The sequence below is a fragment of the Corvus hawaiiensis genome, chromosome 9 (assembly GCF_020740725.1).
Source record: "Corvus hawaiiensis isolate bCorHaw1 chromosome 9, bCorHaw1.pri.cur, whole genome shotgun sequence".
Taxonomy (NCBI): domain Eukaryota; kingdom Metazoa; phylum Chordata; class Aves; order Passeriformes; family Corvidae; genus Corvus; species Corvus hawaiiensis.
Genome location: NC_063221.1, coordinates 8,004,326 through 8,023,769, shown reverse-complemented (window position 1 = coordinate 8,023,769; position 19,444 = coordinate 8,004,326). Strand labels below are relative to the sequence as shown.

Genomic DNA, 19,444 nt, shown 5'->3' with positions numbered 1-19,444 from the left:
AACGAACTGGAAAGAAAGCACAGTACCTGTGTGTCATCACAAAAGACATCACCATCTGAATGCCCGTATTTGTATTGCAACCACAGAACCAGACCTATTTCATCTTTGGGGGCTTTCCCTGCTAAGTTTTAACAGATTTTTCTAAATATCTCCTGCTTTCATTACTAAAAACAGTAAAAAAAGCTCACTCTTCCTTGGAATAGAAGGTATAAAAAAAGAGAGAAAAATGTGTTTAGGTAAAGCATTAACTGCCTTGTGAGTATAAGCATAATTTAAAAGAACAGTTATACCGAGACAGCTTAACTCCAGCATTTAAAGAAAAAAAATGAACACAAATTGGGGATTCCCCCCTCCCTTTTCTTCACTGAACAGAATTCAGCAGTTGAGCTTTTTCTGGGCTCCAGGAAGGCTACACTGAACAAACTCAGCCAACCACAAGGTTGAAAATGTAGCAGACGTACCATAAAAATTTAGTAATGCTTTTAAACTACTTCTCACCTCACTGTTTTGATGGTGGTGTGGTACTGTTATACAATATGTGCTGTTACCAAGGCAACTCCATCTCACCTCGACAGCTGCTGCAGCTTCAGCGAAGCAACACGACGAGCTGTGGCAACTCTGAAATTTACTTCTTTTTAAAGAGTCTTTCCAACTATGAAGCATTTTCAGATGAACCTCTGGAGCTCTTTATCCAAGGACTATGACTATTTTTCAGAAAAATCTTTTACTGTATTCTAGTGGAAACATTGTGACACTAAGTTCAAAAACATATTCACATATTCTATTAAATCAGATTCGTACCTGGCACTTTTATACCTGGTGTAGAAACAGTATCGTGCCTCTGTGCTCATTCAGTGTAAGTGCAAGAGTATTGCATCCCTGGCAACAATACGAGCCTGCCTGGACAGTTTAGCATGTCCTTTTCCATTAGAGGACGGAAAAAAGTCTAACTTCTTGAAGCAGAGAAAGACTAAGTTCTAACCCATCCCTTCAACAGGAGCCAAATTGTAATATTGCTTCAACCCCATTTTAAGCAGAGCTAAAATAAAGGGTGAAATCCAAAACAAGATTTTGTGAAAAGAAACCGGCACAGCGTCCTTCTGCGATAAAGGCTTTAGTGGAGGGAGGTGGCTACAGTCTCGTGGTCCAAACCCCAAAGAATTTTTTTATTTTCATGTCCTTGGCTTCAGGGACAGTGCTGTGTGAGCAAGGACTAGAAAAAGAATGAGAACATTACAAGCCTTCCCCACAGTAAGTATCAACTGCAGTTTTTAAGAAGATTCAGTGCTATTTCTTTCTTTTTTCTCAACCTACTTGGGTACAGAACCAAAGTAAACATAAGACAGTAGAGCAAGCCGGTAAGGATGTTTTGTGAAACTCAGCCAAAGTTTCTGCTACTTTAATTTGGAAAGAAAAATAAGTGTTACGAAATGTCTAGGAAAAGTTTGTGCTGAGAAAGCACACAAGTGTTTAAAGGTGGGCAATGCGATTTACTGAAGAGGAAGAATATAAAAAGTGCATTAAAATAATTAGGGAAATGACAGATTTATCTATTTCTTTTTAAAATCAACAAAGCAGTAAAGCAAAAGCTGTCTTTTCTCCAGTCTAGGCTTTTCTCCTTCCTTTCCCTGTCTTCCCATGCCTGTTGTAACGCCGGTCTGTCTGAGAGTGGACAGCGGTGGCAGAGGGAAGACGCTGGCCCTGACTGCATACGCTGCGAGTTCTCCTGCACCGAGAGCCTGACATTTAACCAATTCTGGGTAACAGCATGTTTACCGCCTTCCTTTCCACTCCAATCTGCAAATACAACACAAGGAAGGGCCACTTCTTTTTTTATTTTCCCTTTCTGTTAAGTAAATTCTCTCTATATAAAAACTTTCAAGTGTCCCTCTGCCTCTTAACCAACCTTCACCACAAAAATATCCTGATACAGAACTTACAAATGCTTGGTAGTGCTCATGAAGTTTTCAATGCATAACACACACACACGCAATCCTTGTGATTCTCCTCTACTATCCTGCAGTTCAAATCGGCAAGGCAAAAGCTCCAGCTGTAACACTGAAACTGCAAAGAATCTGCTAAATTCAGTGATACTAAAAGAGTTGGAAAAAACCAAACCAAACCAAAAAAACCAAGGAGCAAAGAATGTACCTAATTACCACTAATCCTGCCTATTAGATTTCATTCAGACACCACAACTTCTTTCAAATAACCCCAGTTTATTTTTGAAAAAAATTCCTTTCTTCAGGCAGGATATAGGGGAGGAGTCAATCAGTGATGTTTTACACATGCACATCTGGATACAGTCCAATTATTCCTCTTATACATTCCTCCAGTTGTTTTCATTTTACTCCATGCTCTGGCATTCATAAATTTGTGAGATTAATTGTGTGTGAGCGTCTGCAGTCTTGGATCTGGGCACGGGTTTAGCTGCAACACAGCTAGAAGTCAACATTAAAGAGAGCTCCAGTTCACAAAACACAATTTAAATTTATACATCTTTGGTACAGTAAGGATTGAAGCAACCATCATCCTTACCACATGCATCAAATTGGTAAGATTAATTCAATATCAACTACATTTTATTGCTGTAGTTAGTGTGAACCTCATAAATACTTAGTTACTCAGTGTTAACTGCAAAAGAAGGATTTTTTTTTTTATTATTATTATTATTATTATTTTAGGATTTGTTTGGTTGTGGGTTTTTAGGATAGTTTTTACTTTTTCTTGGTGTGATTTATTTGTCTTTGCAAATCATAAGCCGTTGCAAGAACAGAAGCATTTTAAACCTGGGGTCCAGCTAACCCAGCAGATTATGCCACTCTGGCCACCACCACGGTCTACAGAGTTGGCTAATCCAGCAATTTGGGAAACGCCCCTGTCAGAGGTATTCCCGTGTCAAGCTCTGACTCCTTGCTGCTGTAACTTGCTATTCACAATCTCCAGCAAAGGCAGACATGAAGGTTGTGACTGAGCTTCTGCAATGCTCTGGCTATTCAGGCTGCTGGAACAGCCCCCTTTGGGGCCAAAAGCAAGTGAGCTCAAACCAATCACCAGCACAGGGAAAGCGAGGGGGCTAAACATTGCTTCTCCCCTCCTGGGGCCAAGACTTCCATTTACTGATGTTCTGTATTTTATGTGCAATTTACTAACCAAAACCAGCTGTTTCCTCAAGTTCTCTGCAATTTATTGTTTTGCAAAATCAGTTTCACATTACACTTCTGATCAGTGCAGTTCCACATGAGAGCTACACAACTGAGGTGAGGTATTAAAAAGCCAGGGGTCGAAGGCCAAGAATCTGCTCACTTGACTGCAAGCTTTGTGACCCAAATACAGTGCTGGATGCACAAATCCCACTTGGCGTCCAAGAGCACAGGCAATTCTTGGTTGTGATGTAGCAGTCAAGGCAAGGTGACAAGGGAGATGAACTGTGCCCAGTTCCTTAAGCTTACCCTAAAGCAGCTCAGTGCTGGCAGGAATAGCTGGACAGTTACAGGTTGTTTTGGTTTGGCTGGTTTTGTGCAAGATGGCTGTTATATTTTTGAACAATTGTCCATCAGATTTGATGGGATTTTTACAGAAGATAAATTTAACCTTCTTACAACCACCTAGTCTTTTCCAAAAATCTTGATGAACTGTGAGAGAGTCAATCTGGGTACAACACCATTTCAAATTCAGCAGATGATACCAATCTAAAATTTTTTAACTCCCTCACATTTCCCATTGTTAATCCATCTTGTGGATTAATCTTTGAAGATCTCTCAAATCTGTAGCTCTTGATAAGACACAGCAGGGCGGAGAAAAAACAAACCCAAAACAAGTCTTCAAGCCAGGAGATTTTACAATTTCTCCAACCCATTAAATTCTGCCTCACTTTTGTTCATGCAGAAGGAAAACATCCTGAATTGGGCATTTGTCGTGCCCACAATATCTGAATCTGACAAAGAATTGCCATGGCACTGAGACAATTTCCTCATCCTGCCAGCCACCACTGCTAATCCTTACAACTCCTCTGGCAATGCTGAAGGATGAAGGTCGAAAAGGCAGAGAGAGTGGTTACAGTAAGTTTATTACATAGGGCTGGGGCATACATAGCTCATCTCCCCAGCACTGCAGTGCTCCCACAGCTTGCACTGCAGGAATAGGATCACTTGAGAATAGGATCAGCTGTGAAGTTCAGCCCCTCACCCTGAACCTCCACCCGTAGAGTTGCATCCAACGTTAACAGTTGAATAAACTCTTTTAGTCTTCCTTCCTTCTTAAAGTTAGGAAATCATACCCCAAGCCAGCCAACGTTAAAACTTAAATGAAATTCTTTCAACATCAAGCACGTGAGAGTCAGGGAATGTCAGATTTATGGTTGCACATACAACCTCCATTCTGCTCCATGTGTGTACGCATTGTGATTAAGTATCTGATTACGTGATTGTGCACTGTTTTTCTCTAGGACTCCTGCCTCATTTACTGTGCAGAAAGCACATACAAGAGGAGAGAATTACATTTGTACAAACAACCATAAATCTACTATTTCCTAGCTTCTGAGTACTTGACTTTGCAAACAATGTTCCTTTCATGTAGATTTCTGGTTGTAATACTTGTACAGTGTATATCTAAAAACACTGCAACAACTTACATGACAGTATCGTCTAAGAGTACAGAATCAATTTTTTAAACCTACTCATTTTATGGATGTAACATTTGCAAAAACTCTCATTTCATGGATGCACTATCATGCTTATAAAAGTCATATTTTCCACACAATAGAGGCAGTGTAAAAATTAAAACAAGCTGCAGACTGATTGACCAAGTTGTCTGAATTATTCTCTTTCTTCCTAACAATGAACTGTGCTCTCTGAGCTCCAAGTAAACAATTAAGAAGGGTGGGGGTGGGGATTGGAGGGCAACCGATAGTAAATAGCATTTTAATTGCACTCTTACAAAAAATACAAGGAAAATAGTAACACGTAAAATAAGCCCCATTTTCCCTTTAAAGCTACCAGAGACCATGGAGCCGTTTTAGTAAAGCAGCAGCTCTGAGCTGCAGGCAAAGGCACAAATCTTACCCAGCACAACTTGCAAGAAAAACAGAAAGTAGCGCTTACAAATTTCTGGAATCGTATCTTCCAAGGCAGTATAAAGTAGCCTTTATACCCGAGTTAGACTATCAGAGCATCAATGGCTACAATGGAAGAGACCCAGTGCACACTGCAGCTGCTGGCTCAGCAGGTGGCACTGGATAAATACACATATGATACTTTTACTCCATAGCTCCCAAGCAGTTGTCCAAAAGCACTGTTTATTAAGCTGGTTCTGTTTCAAAAAACAACCATAAAAATAGTATTGAAGGATCCCATATAATCAGGTCTCATTGGTTCTACTTTGAGAGCTCATGGAGGAAAACTCCATGCCAATTCAGCCAGGGATCTCTGCCATACTTCCTAAAGTCACATACATCCTGCAGTTTCTGGTACTCAGCTAAATCTGGCTCACTCACCTCCTTTAACCACTGGGGTATTTTTTACTGGGCAGAAGCAAACAGAACTTTGCAAACTACTGTTTGTAGTTTACTCTCTCATAACTGTATGAGCAAGTAGGGTAGTGAGCATTAGAAAACAGTAAAAGTCTAGCCCCCAAATAGTCATCACTAAGAAGATTACAAGCAGAGGTGTAGTACCTCCCTGACTGTCTATCTCCTTTTCTGGTTGCTTTCCGTGCTGTCCAAGGCTTGAAAGAATTCTTAAACTTTCCCTTTGACATTGGGAAGAAACTGACACAAAGTTCTGAAGGAAATATCCTTAGCAAATTCAAGATGTTCACTAGACAGAATAAACATTTCAGCTAAATTTGGTTTCTCATTTCTATTGGAAACAAGTAAGCAGGTCTCCAATTTTGCCATTCATTCAGGAATTTTCATAGCATGGCTTACAATGAGTCTTAATGGAGATGGAAAGCAGATTGCAGCCTTTTCCAGTGAAATGTGACTTTATTACAAAAGCACTATGAAAGCAAGGAGAGGTTTCTGTTAATGTACATAACCATGCTTTAGCAATGCCCTCAAATACATAATGTCTCCACTGAAAGGTACAAACAGGGTCATTTGTTTTCAAAAGTTATAAGAGATAATTACAGGACAGCAAACCAGGATTTTTCCTGCACATTAGAGAAACAACTTGGTTCCAAAATTAATATCGTTCAGAACAATATTAGCAAACTAGTTCGAATAGCAAGTAATGAATATACAGAAAGAGCTCCTAACACTAACCTCTCATTGCCTAGTGGGAGTGTTCAGACAATGTCCTTTCACTGGCTGAAACCAGGTCAAGGTGAACATATTCAGGTATAATAGACACAAAGTGCCAATTTTAATGATCTGGGTTTCCACACAGCAGAAGACAGAACTAATGTTCATTCCTAAGCAGTCACCTAGCTGTGACTGAAGGGTTAACTAAATACCAATGCCTTCATTTCTTAACCAGCTAACAAGTCTTCAAGCACACCTACTCCAACCTTTGGATGCTCTTTCAGCATCTGACACCTGCATTTGCACCACAAACCCTTGGAGTACTTGGCTGCTATTGCCAAGTCAAATTTTTATCATTAAACTTCCAAACATCATATGAAGATTTCTGGGAGGCTGCCAATATTATTGAAGCTCCTTATGGTGTTCTAACAACATATTCTAAGGCTTGTGGTGCCACCTGTTCACATGACACAAATCTCCAGAACAGAGCCTGCTCCCTTCTCCAACTCTCCCTTCCCAAGATTGTTGTCCTCCCCACTTCTCCAATCTTTCATCTGATAGTATTTGCTCAGGATCTTTTCTGCTATTTTTCCTTTACTGTCATAGACTCCACTTTCCCTTTCTTCATAAATGCATCCCAAGGTCCACAGAAATAAGAACCTGGAGATTTAGCAAACCTTAACAAGATGAGGCTAGGCTACTGCAATAACATTTACTTCCACAAGACGTACTGAACAATTTTAATTGCCTCAAATCAGGTATATCACTATCATTGCAAACCAAGTCACAAATTATCTTGGGGAAGGTAAGTAGGGGTAAACAAATGAAACACAGTTATGATTGACCTATGCAAAAGAATTAAGATCAATCTCACCAAAAAAAACCCCACAGACTCAGTCAGATAAGCGTGCTATGATACACAATACAAGAGAACAAAATTCATTGGTAATAGCAAAGCTACATTAAAAGAATGAATCACCAACACCTTCATAAACGTAAGGAGTGGAGCATGGTGTAAATTACCAGATTCTACACAGAAGACTATCAATTGGGTACACGTTTAACAGCTCTCCCTGATGTTACCTTCTGATACTGTAACATAAGGCCTCACTTCTGACTTCCTGGCTCTAGAGAATGTTTTTCTTTAATTATATGCACATACCCTGTGTAAAAGGAATTTACCATTAGTTTTTTGGCCTTTAGCAGACATATTTAATAATTACTTTAAAATATTGACATTTATGATTGGTAGTGAAGATAAATGTAGCCTCTATCCAAAATCCTGTGGGAAATTAGACTGCAGCAGGTGAATAATGCAGGCATGATTTCCACAGGTTCCTCTCTAGAGGATGTTCTTTCCAAACTCAACTCCATGTGGTATAGAAAGGTCACATATTATGACAGATTGGCCACAATCTAACAGTTTTTCCTTCTATATGACCAGTTGAGTGCAAAGCAACAAAACAACAGAAGAATGAAAGGAAAATAAAAACCAGATTTCCATCAGAGTATTCACGCATTAATGGCTAAATGGCTAAGTGGGACTAGAATGGTTCTGGGGAGCAAAGGGACTGGGTGCAGAAAGAATTGCACTATCAAATCTTCTAGATGGCAATTCTTAGGAGATCATGGCTTGCAGATACAATAGTGGAAGAGGGGAAGTCCCTGGGGGAAGGAATTGAAGGTCCCTGAAGTCAGAGATTGATAAATGGTGATAGTATCAGTTCAAGAAACTGAAAGATGACACAAGAGATGTGGTTTTGAAAACATAGATGGAAAAATATGGCCTTCAGCCACATGGCAAAGGAGACTCCACTCAAGTTCCAAACTGAATCCAGCGCACTGAAGTTCAAAGTAGCCTTAGACAAATTTTACAGGTGTTAAGGATCCAGAAGCACTAACTGACAGATAATATTCCAGTCAGGCTGGATCCAAACATGATCTCTCTGTAAACCTCTTCTCATAAGACTGAGGCAATATATTAAAGACTTTTTTTTTTTCTCCTCTAGCTGTTCAAATGCAGGACTTCTGGGAGTTATCATAAAGGGGACACTGCAGGAGATTTTGTGGAACAGAATAAATTTACACACAAACCGTCTCCTATTGCATAATTCCCTAATGTCTCTGCTTAACTTCAAACATTCTCTACTACCTGTTTTTTGCTACTACTTTATCAGAGCTCCAGACAAACACTTGCATTGCACTATAACAAGTTCTTCTGAAAGCTTTACAGAAAAGAGAAAGAACCCAAAGTAGAAATAATTTGCTCAAGGTCATACATGTTTATGACAAAGACAAGCGCAAAAATCATGATTCAGTCTTCACTCCAATCATACTGCTTATCTTATCAAAAAATACATTTAATTCTTCAGAATGTTTCCAACACTGAGGAATTATGGAGCTTCCTTCCCTTCTCTCTTTCCTGAGTTAATGCTTTTCCAGCATACCCTCCTGTGGATGGAATCATTATCATTGTGTCTTTAAATCTCCAAGTCTATAATGAAAAATGAACAACTTGTGAAAAAACAAACAAACAAACGAAAACAAACCCCTGCGAGTTTCTTCATTATACAAAGCACTGTACATATACACAGGTGTAGTCTCAGCTCAGGAGCAGGGGTTTATGCAGACCTCACACAGGCCTCTCTTTGGAGTATAATCTGCAATCAGATTCAATTTCTTCATTGATTTTTCCAGCTTGTTGTTAGAACAAGTTGATTTGAAGGGATTGTGTGGTGGCTGGGAGCAGAGTAGCACTGTAATTAATAAGCAGACTGAGTAATCCATCACATCCAACATCTGTTATGGTCACCCCTTTTCAAGTAATTAAATATTGCCTCTACACTTTACTATCTCTCTCTCCTGTCACTGATCACCTCTTGTTTCAGCTCCTATGTTATGATTCTATTCCAATCACAAGAGATGTGCAGTTTTTAGAAAAAGAAAGCTGATGGTGTAATAAACAGACAATGAAGTGTGGCCATGAATAGAAATAGTCTCATTACATAGAGATTTAGACAAACTTGCCCTCTTGCACAGGAAATTTTCTATCAGCCCTTCTATGAATGAACAAAACACTAACAGCTCTGGAATTGAATGCACAGTGTATTTAAACATAACAGACTCCAAAATAGCAACATATTGACTTTACATAATCAAATGTCTCATAGATCTTCAAAGTGAAGACAGGAAGGACACCACCAATTTTTTTTTTTTTAAATGCCTATGATTGTTTTTCCTAGTCAAGGCAACTGCCTGTCAATACCTCAGAGTATGCTAAACATGAAGTTTCAAAACAGGGGCTTGAATTATGAACGAAAGCTAAAAAACCACCACGTATATTTCTCAACAGGTGGAAAGCATATAAATAAAATTTCAGATAATTCAAATACATTCAAACAGCTAAGTTTTCCACACAAAAACATGTTTCTCCCTAGCTAACTGGAAAACTTCAGACTAAAAACAGCATTTTGATTTAGCCAACCTGAAAAACAAAATATTTCCCATCCCTCCAAAATTAAGGGACCCAATAGAAACGAAAAAAAAAAAAAAGATTCTGTGAAACAATGTGCAAGCCAAACATTAATGGTAAATATTTTCATTATAGCAGTATCTAAATGCTATAATTTAGGGTTACATCTTTATATGGAGATTTGGATGCACACAGAGGGAATCAATATTTTTAAGTGCTTACAGTTTAAAGATACAAGCAGAAGACATTTAAAGGGAATGAACTATACAAGGCAAACATTTTATAAGGATTACATTCATTTTGTTAGAGTTCTTTAGTATTTTGATGAGTGAGATATTGTTACATATTATTCTGTAGTAATCAAAATAAGATCTTACATGCTTTGTCAATAAGACACAAGGATACAATGATTACATGTCCTGTCCACTCGGCACTTTACTATTATATAAATTAAAGTATCCTTTTTTCCCCCTCTCAATGCAAGGTTTTCTATGAAGCTTTGACCACACCAACCCCAAATCAGTCTGTAGCTACTCTCACAGGACAGAAATCTCAGTGCATTTTGAAAAAGAGCCAGTACAGGAATCAGGTATATATAATTAACACCTTTTGAAAAGAAGTAGAAACAATTCTCTCCTGTATTTGATGTTCAGAAGGCAGGAATGCAGAATTTCATTCCATTGAATCACATTTCAATTTTTTTTCCTGCTCAGAATTCAAATACTCTGAGAGAACATTTGAGTTGTACGACACTGACAGAACAGCAGAAACATTTTGTGGCTTTTCTGACTTGCTTTTCGGTTATGCCCTTACGTGCCTTCAGGTCTTTGCTGGTAACTGAATCAAGACAGATTTCAACCAACTGCATGACAGCAGCATCATCAGCCTGCAATCCACTGAGGCTTTCTCAAAGGCCCTCCAATGGCTTTGGTGAGCTCAGCGGCTCTTTGTGCAGTTCTTCACCATATAAAGTGTGTACTGTCGCTTGATCTGTGCATTTCTACTGCTCAGAAGCTGCTTTAGCATTGTTGTAATAGTTACATGAAAACACTGAAAGTCTCTTTAAAGACATCTAGCAACTGAAACTGGTCCTTCAGCCTTCTTTAATCTGTGAGGCTGACAGGACATGCACAAACACTCCTGACTGTTTGCAATATCCCTTTATCATAGTGTTGTTATTTTTCAAGCAGATTTAGATGTTCTCCTTGGAAATCTAAGAAAACTGGACCTAGGGATTCATCTCCTCTTTTCACTACTACCCTGAGCAAATAAAGATTCCTTACCATGCTGTTTACACTGCCGGATAATACAGCCTGAAATCCCTGGACAAATCTAGGTGTTTACCACGTGCACATACATATTGCTGAGCACCTGGTAATTATCACTGAAGAGCTCCATTTTGTACAGCTTCCAAAAAGTCCAAGAGGCAGAAGATCTTCACAACTTCCCTTTCAAGCCAGTTAAGTCCTTCACTCACAGACTGAACTCAAAGTATAACATATCCAATACATGAAAAAGCTCAGCTTTGTTTAAAGTGCTGTACTCTATTTTATTTGTCCTGCAGCGCTTCTTTGCCCAGACTCTGTGCAAAAAAACCAAGGGACTACCTCGGCACTAAAGAGTCTCAGTGAACTTTTAAAAACTGAACTTCTGTTCAAAACTAGGTGAAAAAATCTAAACCCAAGACTCTGAGTAAATCTACCCTGAGACTCTGAGTAAATCCACTGATTTTTCAGAGATGGTGAAGTTTTCCACAACTCCACACCAGCTCAAGGATGTTTTGAACAGTATCAGACACTACTGCATATTTTCATTCTGTGTGCAGAGTTCATCAAGACTTTTACATTGTGGTGCCTACACTCGGTGTAGGTACAGCTCTATTAACTCAGCACCCTCCCAGATCTATGATATCAATTCAATTCACTAAGACTTAAATTAACAGATGTTCCAACCTATTATATACAAATTATCTTCTTTCTATATAGAATCCTACACGAAATTATACTGCTGATCAAATTTTTTCTTTACTTAAAAAAAAAGGAAACCACACTCCTTTCATTTTAAGCTCCATACTATTCATCTAGCAGTTTGTTTCTCTCTCCTCTACTAGCAGAAAATATAATACAGGAAAAGATTTAAATGAAAAACAGATCTGTATAGTGAATTGCATATGGTTTCCATTTTCCTCCATGCAATGTTTCATAGAGAGTCAACGAAGAAATCCCTTCCACAAATCCGGGTCTGAAGTCCACTTTCAGAATCTTGTCAGCATAGGAGTTAGGAGACAACTCTGTGCATGAAAACACTGCAATCCGTCTGGGCTCTATCTTGTTAGGGTAAATCATTCCTAGAAAGTACCACTGGATCTAGGTAATAAATCAGTATATATAAAATATGCACACTCAAATGATGCTGGCTGTGTCTGTGTGAACCTGCTGTTTTCAGGCATACCAGGTTTGGTGTGCACCACACAGCTTGCTGCATTTTATGCCTCTTTGCAGCAGGGTTTTCCAGCACTAACAACTTTATACTTAGTTGACATTCTCCATGCTAAACTAAACCCAGCCAATAAATACCACTTCTGCCAAAAAGCCTCCATAACTATGACATTCCACCAGCTTTCCTAGATGATTTAAACAATTATTTCCAAAGTTTTTCTGACTTTGTTTACATAAAACTCATCTTTTCCTCCTATTCCTCATAGCCTGAACTAATTTTTTTCCTCTTACATTCTCAGCAGTTCCTGATGACATCCAAACATCAAGGCAAGGATGCCGTGTTTCTATCGGACACCAAAGGAGGTTTGCAAAACAGGAGGCTCCTTCTTCCCCACTCTCTGGGGGTTTCCGTGTCACTGAATGAGAATGAATGATGAGCTGCTGTTTGTCAGATGCATTTGTTGTTTCTATGAGTTAACAACTGTTTGGATTTCATCCCTTTTAGAGATTGGCTTCAAGTGAGGCATGAGTGGGATGCAAAAACAAAATAGAAAATCTGGAACACCTTCTCTTTTGCCTCCCCAAGGTAAAAGTCCAGGTAGGAGGGGATGTTTGTGTAGAAAAATGTTCCCAAAAGCACTACTTGTTAAGCACATCAGAACCACACAGCACTGATCCCTGTAAAGACAAGACACTAAAGTTGTGCATAGTTGCAAGGTGGAAGCGAAGACCGAGTTAAGCAAAACCCAGCAAAATAATATCTGGCAATATCTTGCCTTTGAGAGAATGTGCACAGGTATGGGATGAACACATCTTGCCTGACAGAGACAGCCTCTTCTTTAAAAGGTGCTCAGCACTAATGTGCCTGTTGAGAAAAATCCAGAGCACAGGGGTTACCTGGTTTGCAGGCCTATTTCTGAGGGAGCCTTGTGAGCTGAGAATTCTTTGACATGTTAAAAGAAGAAAAGAAAGTTCTGCTGATTCTATGCCTCCTTATATTTACATATATGAAAATGAAAAATGTTACCTGGGGAAAGAAGCAGTCAGTAGAAAACTAACAAAAAAATTAAAAATATGAATATAAAAGAAAGCACTTCTTTTTTTCCCACCAATTAAGATGGAAAGGTATCTGTACAGCATCACATGCTCTAAAATCATGTAACAGAACTGGCATCCCCCATTAGCTCAGTGCCAGACTAACCGGGCACTTCAGACCTTCACATCCTTAAGTGCTGACCCTGAAACCTAGCCAGATCAGGGTGTTGAAAAAACCCAAGTATTCAAGGTTTGGGACAACAACTTCTAACCCCAGAGTCTTTACATTAAATTCATGTCCAAACAAAGCCAAATTTCCATGAACAAACCTTTCTATTGGTTATTCCCATTTCCATACAGTTATTTCAAATTACTTTTTCCCAGCTTTATCAAGTTTTCACCATTCCAAACTCTGAATTTGCTTCAGAAGATTCTCAGATACACGATAATTCTTCTCAGTTTACTAATTTTTACTGTTAGGTCTACAGTAAAATATTTCCTTTGTTAAGTGCCAAAAAACATACAGATCCACCTGTGGAGGGAAGCTGTGGGATAACCCAGTACATTTCCCTAGAGTTTCTTAGCCAGTCTTGGTCTACAAGGTATAAAATCTGAAAACCTTCCTCCTCTGTGCATTAGAACATGACACAGCTGTTTGACACTCTGTCTTTGCTAAGGTCATTGAAAACTGAGGTTTGGAAGAGAATGCAAAAAGCTAAACTTGCACCACGTGCTTTGGTTGCAGCCTGGCTGAGGAGTGCTGTAAGACTCGAGGGTGTTTTCTGATCTCCTCAATGGAACCATCTGACATGGATGAAACACACTGCATGTCACAAGAGCTGGAATGATGGAACCTATGGGATAGACAAGTTAATCTAGTAACAATTAAAACACTTGTTGAAGTAGTCCAGAAAAAGCATAGAGAAGAAGAAAAATACTAGAAAATAATATTGTACTACAAAGTCTTTTGGGTTTTTTTTAATACGTACACCAGGTATGTAAACTTTTCTAGCTGTAAAGAAGCTCGGCTTCATCAGGCTTGTGAAACCAGTTTGGTTGCAGAGTTTCAGAGGCATCCTTAGGCATCTCAGGCATACATACTCATAATTTTCCTGGCTTTCTCTTGATTTTACCCTTTTAAATGCATTTTCAGGTCTCACTCTACCTGAATAGTGTTTGTGAATTATATGCCAAGCAACATTAAAATGCATAAAATTGTTGGGGTCCCTCCCCTGCCGTGTAGCCCTGGGAGAGGGGGCCCTGAGGGCACAGACACGGGGTTTCGCTGCCCCTGCTCAGCCTCGTTCCCATTGGTTGGTTTGTGTTCCCTGCGCGGGCAGAAGGACCCTTGGTCCCGTGACTGGAACAGTTCCTCGGCAGAGCCCCGGCCATGCGGCTGGAGAAATAAACATCTCTGAAACAGCTATCAAGAATCTGTCTGTCCATATATATATTTCCTTTCCACGGGACTCCTGGTTTGATATATGCGTGTTGCAGGATCCCCACTGAAACAAATGGTGGAGATTTGTGAGCAGAACGATCCCCGATCCCTAAGCGACTGATTTGTGTGAGTAAACCCTGGAAACTTTGGATTCCTCTTCTTGGTTTTGCTTTGCTATTCCATATCTAAACTATGGAGGAACCGTGGGAAGACTCTTGGCTCTCAGAGCCGCATATGGACATTTATCTTAAACTTAAAATGATTCTTGAACAACGATTTGTGAATTTTAGCTTGATTCAAGCTCAAAAAGAACTGAAACACTTCCTGGCATGGTTGTTTAAGAACTTTTTCTATGTTTCTTGGGATTTAATTCTTACCAAGGGCTTTTGGAAAACCGTTTGGACACAGTTAATACTGGAGTCAAAATATATGCCGATGGAAGAATATTTTCGTGAATATTATTTAGTTACCGAGACTGTTGAGCAATGTCAGCTGTGTCCTGGTGAAGGGAAGCATGGCGCAGGGACCGTGCGGCCCAGGCCACGTGCACCGAGCGCTCTGAGAGCAGCAGCGAGGCAGTTCCCGCGCGCGGGCGGAGCCACGCGAGCCGCAGTGTCGGTGGCGGAGCGGGGAGCGGCGGGACCCGGCAGTGCCCGCCCGGTCCTGTGCAGCGCGTGGTGGAGCGAGCCCTGTGAACGCCCGACCGAGAGGGGCGGCACGCGGGCAGCGGCTGGCGGCGATGGCGGTGGAACGGAGCCGCGCCCAGCCGAGACGCGCGCTGGAGCAGGGCGCGGGGGAGTCATCGCCCGGGGACCCGGCCGAGACGTGGGTGCAGCGCCCGGCAGCGGCAGCGAAGCTGCGACCAGAGGAGGCGACGCACGGAGAACTGAGCGGCGTGGCCCGGCCCGGCCCGCGCAGCCCCGAACGCGACCCCGGGAAGAGCGCGCAGGCACCAGCAGCCCCGAGAATTCCAACACGGGAGCGACCGAAGGAGAGAGCAAAGACGCAGCGAGACAGAAAACAGCAGCCACTCGGAAAAAGGAAAAGATCATAGCAACTAAGACCTTAGGGATAGTAAAATGGTATAATGTTAAGCAAAATTATGGTTTTATAACAAGGTATGACAACCAGCAAGACATATTTGTGCATAGAACTGCTATTAAAAAGAATAACCCTGAAAAATGCATCCCAAGCTTGGGAGATGGAGAAGTGGTGGAATTTAATATTGTACTAGGGAGAAAAGGGTTACAAGCATCGCAGGTCACTGGGCCTGATGGTGTTCCTGTAAAAGGCAGTATATATGCAAAAAATCGTAGTCATGTTAGACAGTATCTCCATTGTAAGCCCCCCCTACAGTTTCCCTTTCCTAATCCCACCTTTCCCTTTTACCCTATGTCCTATTACCCCCAGTGTATTCCCAATCCGTTTTTTCACCCATGGTTTCCCTCACAAAGCCATGCTTTTGCCAATTGTTTCCCCAAAAATCCCTTTCCAATGCCGAGTGGGGGATGAAAAGGGGGAGGGAAGAAGTTAAACCCTCTCCTGCCTCAGTTTCCCCACAAAGCATGCTCAGAGAATTCTGTCTCCCTTCTGTCAGCCCTAAGATGTTCCAGAGAATCTGTTTGGACATTTAAAGACTCAGGAGGGTGGCTTGTTTTGTTTTGAAACTGTTCTTGTTATGTTTATCCAGTTGTTTTCATTCTCCTTTTATTAAAATAAAACGGGTGAGGTGTTGGGGTCCCTCCCCTGCCGTGTAGCCCTGGGAGAGGGGGCCCTGAGGGCACAGGCACGGGGTTTCCCTGCCCCTGCTCAGCCTCGTTCCCATTGGTTGGTTTGTGTTCCCTGCGCGGGGAGAAGGACCCTTGGTCCCGTGACTGGAACAGTTCCTGGGCAGAGCTCCGGCCATGCGGCTGGAGAAATAAACATCTCTGAAACAGCTAGCAAGAATCTGTCTGTCTATATATATTTCCTTTCCACGGGACTCCTGGTTTGATATATGCGTGTTGCAGGATCCCCACTGCAACATAAAATTGCTGCTTCTTCTGTATTTTCCACATTTCCCACAAAAAACCCAACACAAGGCAATGTTTTGGTCCAGTGCTCAACCAAAAAATGCTTTTGTAAGGCTTTAGGAAAAGACACACTTAATAAACACACCTTAAAGGTCCATTAGGGAATAGAGAGCAGAGCTGTCCACTTCATCCCCAAACTTTAGGCAGTCTTCAGAATATACTGAGATGCATATATCACATGTAAAAGTAACAAAGGGAACCACTGCAGAGATGTGAAATGTGAGCAGTGATAGGGGCAAGGTGATCTTGGGTGTTACCCATGGAAGCAGCCAGAGAGAGCTGTGGGTGGGTTGTTGGCTGTTCTGGAGGTTTTGTTTTTCAATCAAGACCAGATCCTCAAGAGGTTAAGTGTTACACATAAAAGGCTTGGATAAAGTATTTGCTCTCTTAGGTTGAAGTACTCAGTTGGACAGCAGAGGGGGTAATTCTATACATCCAAGGAAAAGTCATTCCATCAGCAAAAGGAAGGCCTGGAATGAAGCTGTCATAAAAGGAACAGATCAATACGCAGTGATGGCTGCTGTCAGTGAGAGCACAGATGAGCACAGATCAGCATTGCAAGAACATGAAAGGAGAGAAGAGTCATGAAATATCCCACAGAAAAACATACTGAAGCAGTAACACAGACTTCAAAGAATGAACACTGTTTCTTTTGGGGTTCTGTACTGCAAAGGTGAAGTTATTGCTGTGATTTCAAACACTTGAAGGGACAGGGAAGAACTTTCTGATCTCTAAAGAGTGTGAACCAAGAGGCATCCATGGAAGTGTTTGTCACGACTTAACACTTTTAAAGCATCCCCTGTGTCTAACATGATCCACAAGGAAAGGTACTTAACTCTTCAAAAGCTCTCCATCGTCTCTCTCATGACTCCATCTCTCAAACTCTCAGTAACTTGCTTCATTTTTCTGGAAGTTACATAGCTATTTGAAAATGCTTAGTAATTTGAGAAAAGGAAACTACTATGAACATAACAAGACTGAACTTATGTTTTACTAAACTACTGGTTAGTAGCTGCAGTGAGTTTAGGCGGTTGGATGTTGTCAAATACTAAGAAATGCCTACCAGGCCAACACAATGGCTCAGAGGTTTCTAGAACACATCTTGCCTCAACTGCTAAGAAGGCATTAGCAAAGCCATGATAAACACACGTCTTCTTGCGCTGCATGTAAAGCTACAGCTAAGTCAAACACTGAAATAGTTGTAAAGCAGACAGGTGAAGTAAATAACAGAGAAAGTCTGTTAGTAGCTCAGCTTTATCAGGATTTTAAACTGATAAATCATACCTTGCTTACCTGACTAAGAACAACCAACACATACTGCCAAGAAGGCAGGACACAAACTCTCTTTTGGCCACAGAAGCTCAAGTGACAAAAATTTCTGTTTCTTTTAATTGGAATATACATAGAGTAGTAATGACGAATTTTGAAACCTCTCTTCCTTGAAGACACTGATAAAAAAAGCAACTATAAGTACTAGGGACAATGCAACAAAAATTATAACATTCTGTTGATCTATTAACTCTTTTGTTTCCCACATCTTCAAGAAATATATTGAATGTTTTAGGGAGGTTGTAAGCTATGCCTGAGAGCATTATCATTCACCAGTTCACATGAAATTTTTGCAGAAATCAGATCTCAAAATCTTTGAGCAATCAAAAGGCTTTTAAGTTGGCCTTTAATTCTAATTAAAATGCTTATGTCTACATATTTAAGTCAGCAAGAGTAAGTGATTAAATCTTCATACCTACAGAAAAAGTCAGACATGACTACTCCTTGGATATCACTTACTAATCTTTGGAAACCTGATTTAGATTTCATAAAAGAGAATAAGTTGTTCTGTTACAGATTTCATGGAGCTGCAGCAATGCAGCTTTGACAGTCACCTCTCCTCACAGTCTGCATCTCTGCACAGCACAAACGACAGATTGCTGCATTCAGCCTCAGGAAAGGAACTCACTGTTTCACATTCCAGAACCTGGCTCGTTATTGTTAAGTCTTTATCAAAAGCATGAAACCTATGAATAAATTATGTTATGAACAGAAGTTTTGGCAAGACAAAGACGACACTTCACGCAGCAGTTAATATAAAGAGAGGATAATAGTCCTGCCAAAGACAATAAATACTAGAAGAAATGGATTTCAGTTTTACAGGCCCTGAGCAATATTGCTGGTGTTCATTTTAAGATCTGCTTCTACAACACAATTCCCTTAAGATTGCTCTTAAATGTGAAAAGGATGGATGCTTTTGTTTTGGGATCATTCAAAATGTTGGAATTGCAAACCACGGGCTTGAGCTGAGGTGAGAGTTAACATCACTTTGCCACTAATTTCTTTCAACTGCATCCTTCTCTTTCTTGATCTCCCTTCCCCCCACTAAAAACATCTCCAGGCATTACTATCAAAAATATACTCATGCAATAAATCATGTATTTTCTCTCACATGACTCGTATTCATTAGAGTCAAAGATCTCCAAGATCTGCCCCCAGAGTGTATTATGTTACTGAAACATAGAAATAGCTGCAACACAAAGTTTTGCCAGAAAAAAACCCACAAAAGTAACAACAAACTGTCTCTTAGTTGGGCAGAAGAAAGAATGTTCATAAAAATATTTCTGAGGGGTAAATCAAACCCCGAAGTCTAATTAGACAAAACCAGCAGTTTAAACCCAACAAGACACACGATTTTGGACTAGAAACTTCTAGAAAGTATACACTTTTTTCAGTCACCCAGGCAGTTCTCTTTTC

At 40.4% G+C, this 19,444-nt stretch overlaps 1 protein-coding gene and 1 long non-coding RNA gene across 14 annotated transcripts in view; one reads left to right on the top strand and one right to left on the bottom strand.

Annotated features, from left to right (window-relative positions):
• The window catches only part of DNM3 (dynamin 3), a 175,289-nt gene that overhangs the window by 89,210 nt on the left and 66,635 nt on the right, over positions 1–19,444 (bottom strand). The window lies entirely within an intron of this gene.
• LOC125329837 lies at positions 1,102–14,404 on the top strand. Of its 4 annotated transcripts, XR_007205292.1 has the most exons (5): positions 1,105–1,251; positions 10,537–10,643; positions 12,451–12,514; positions 12,657–12,737; positions 13,932–14,404. It is a non-coding gene; the product is annotated as an uncharacterized LOC125329837 (long non-coding RNA). The 4 variants fall into 4 exon arrangements; XR_007205293.1 differs by having other exon boundaries at positions 1,102–1,251; positions 12,451–12,749; XR_007205291.1 differs by having other exon boundaries at positions 1,106–1,251; positions 12,657–14,404.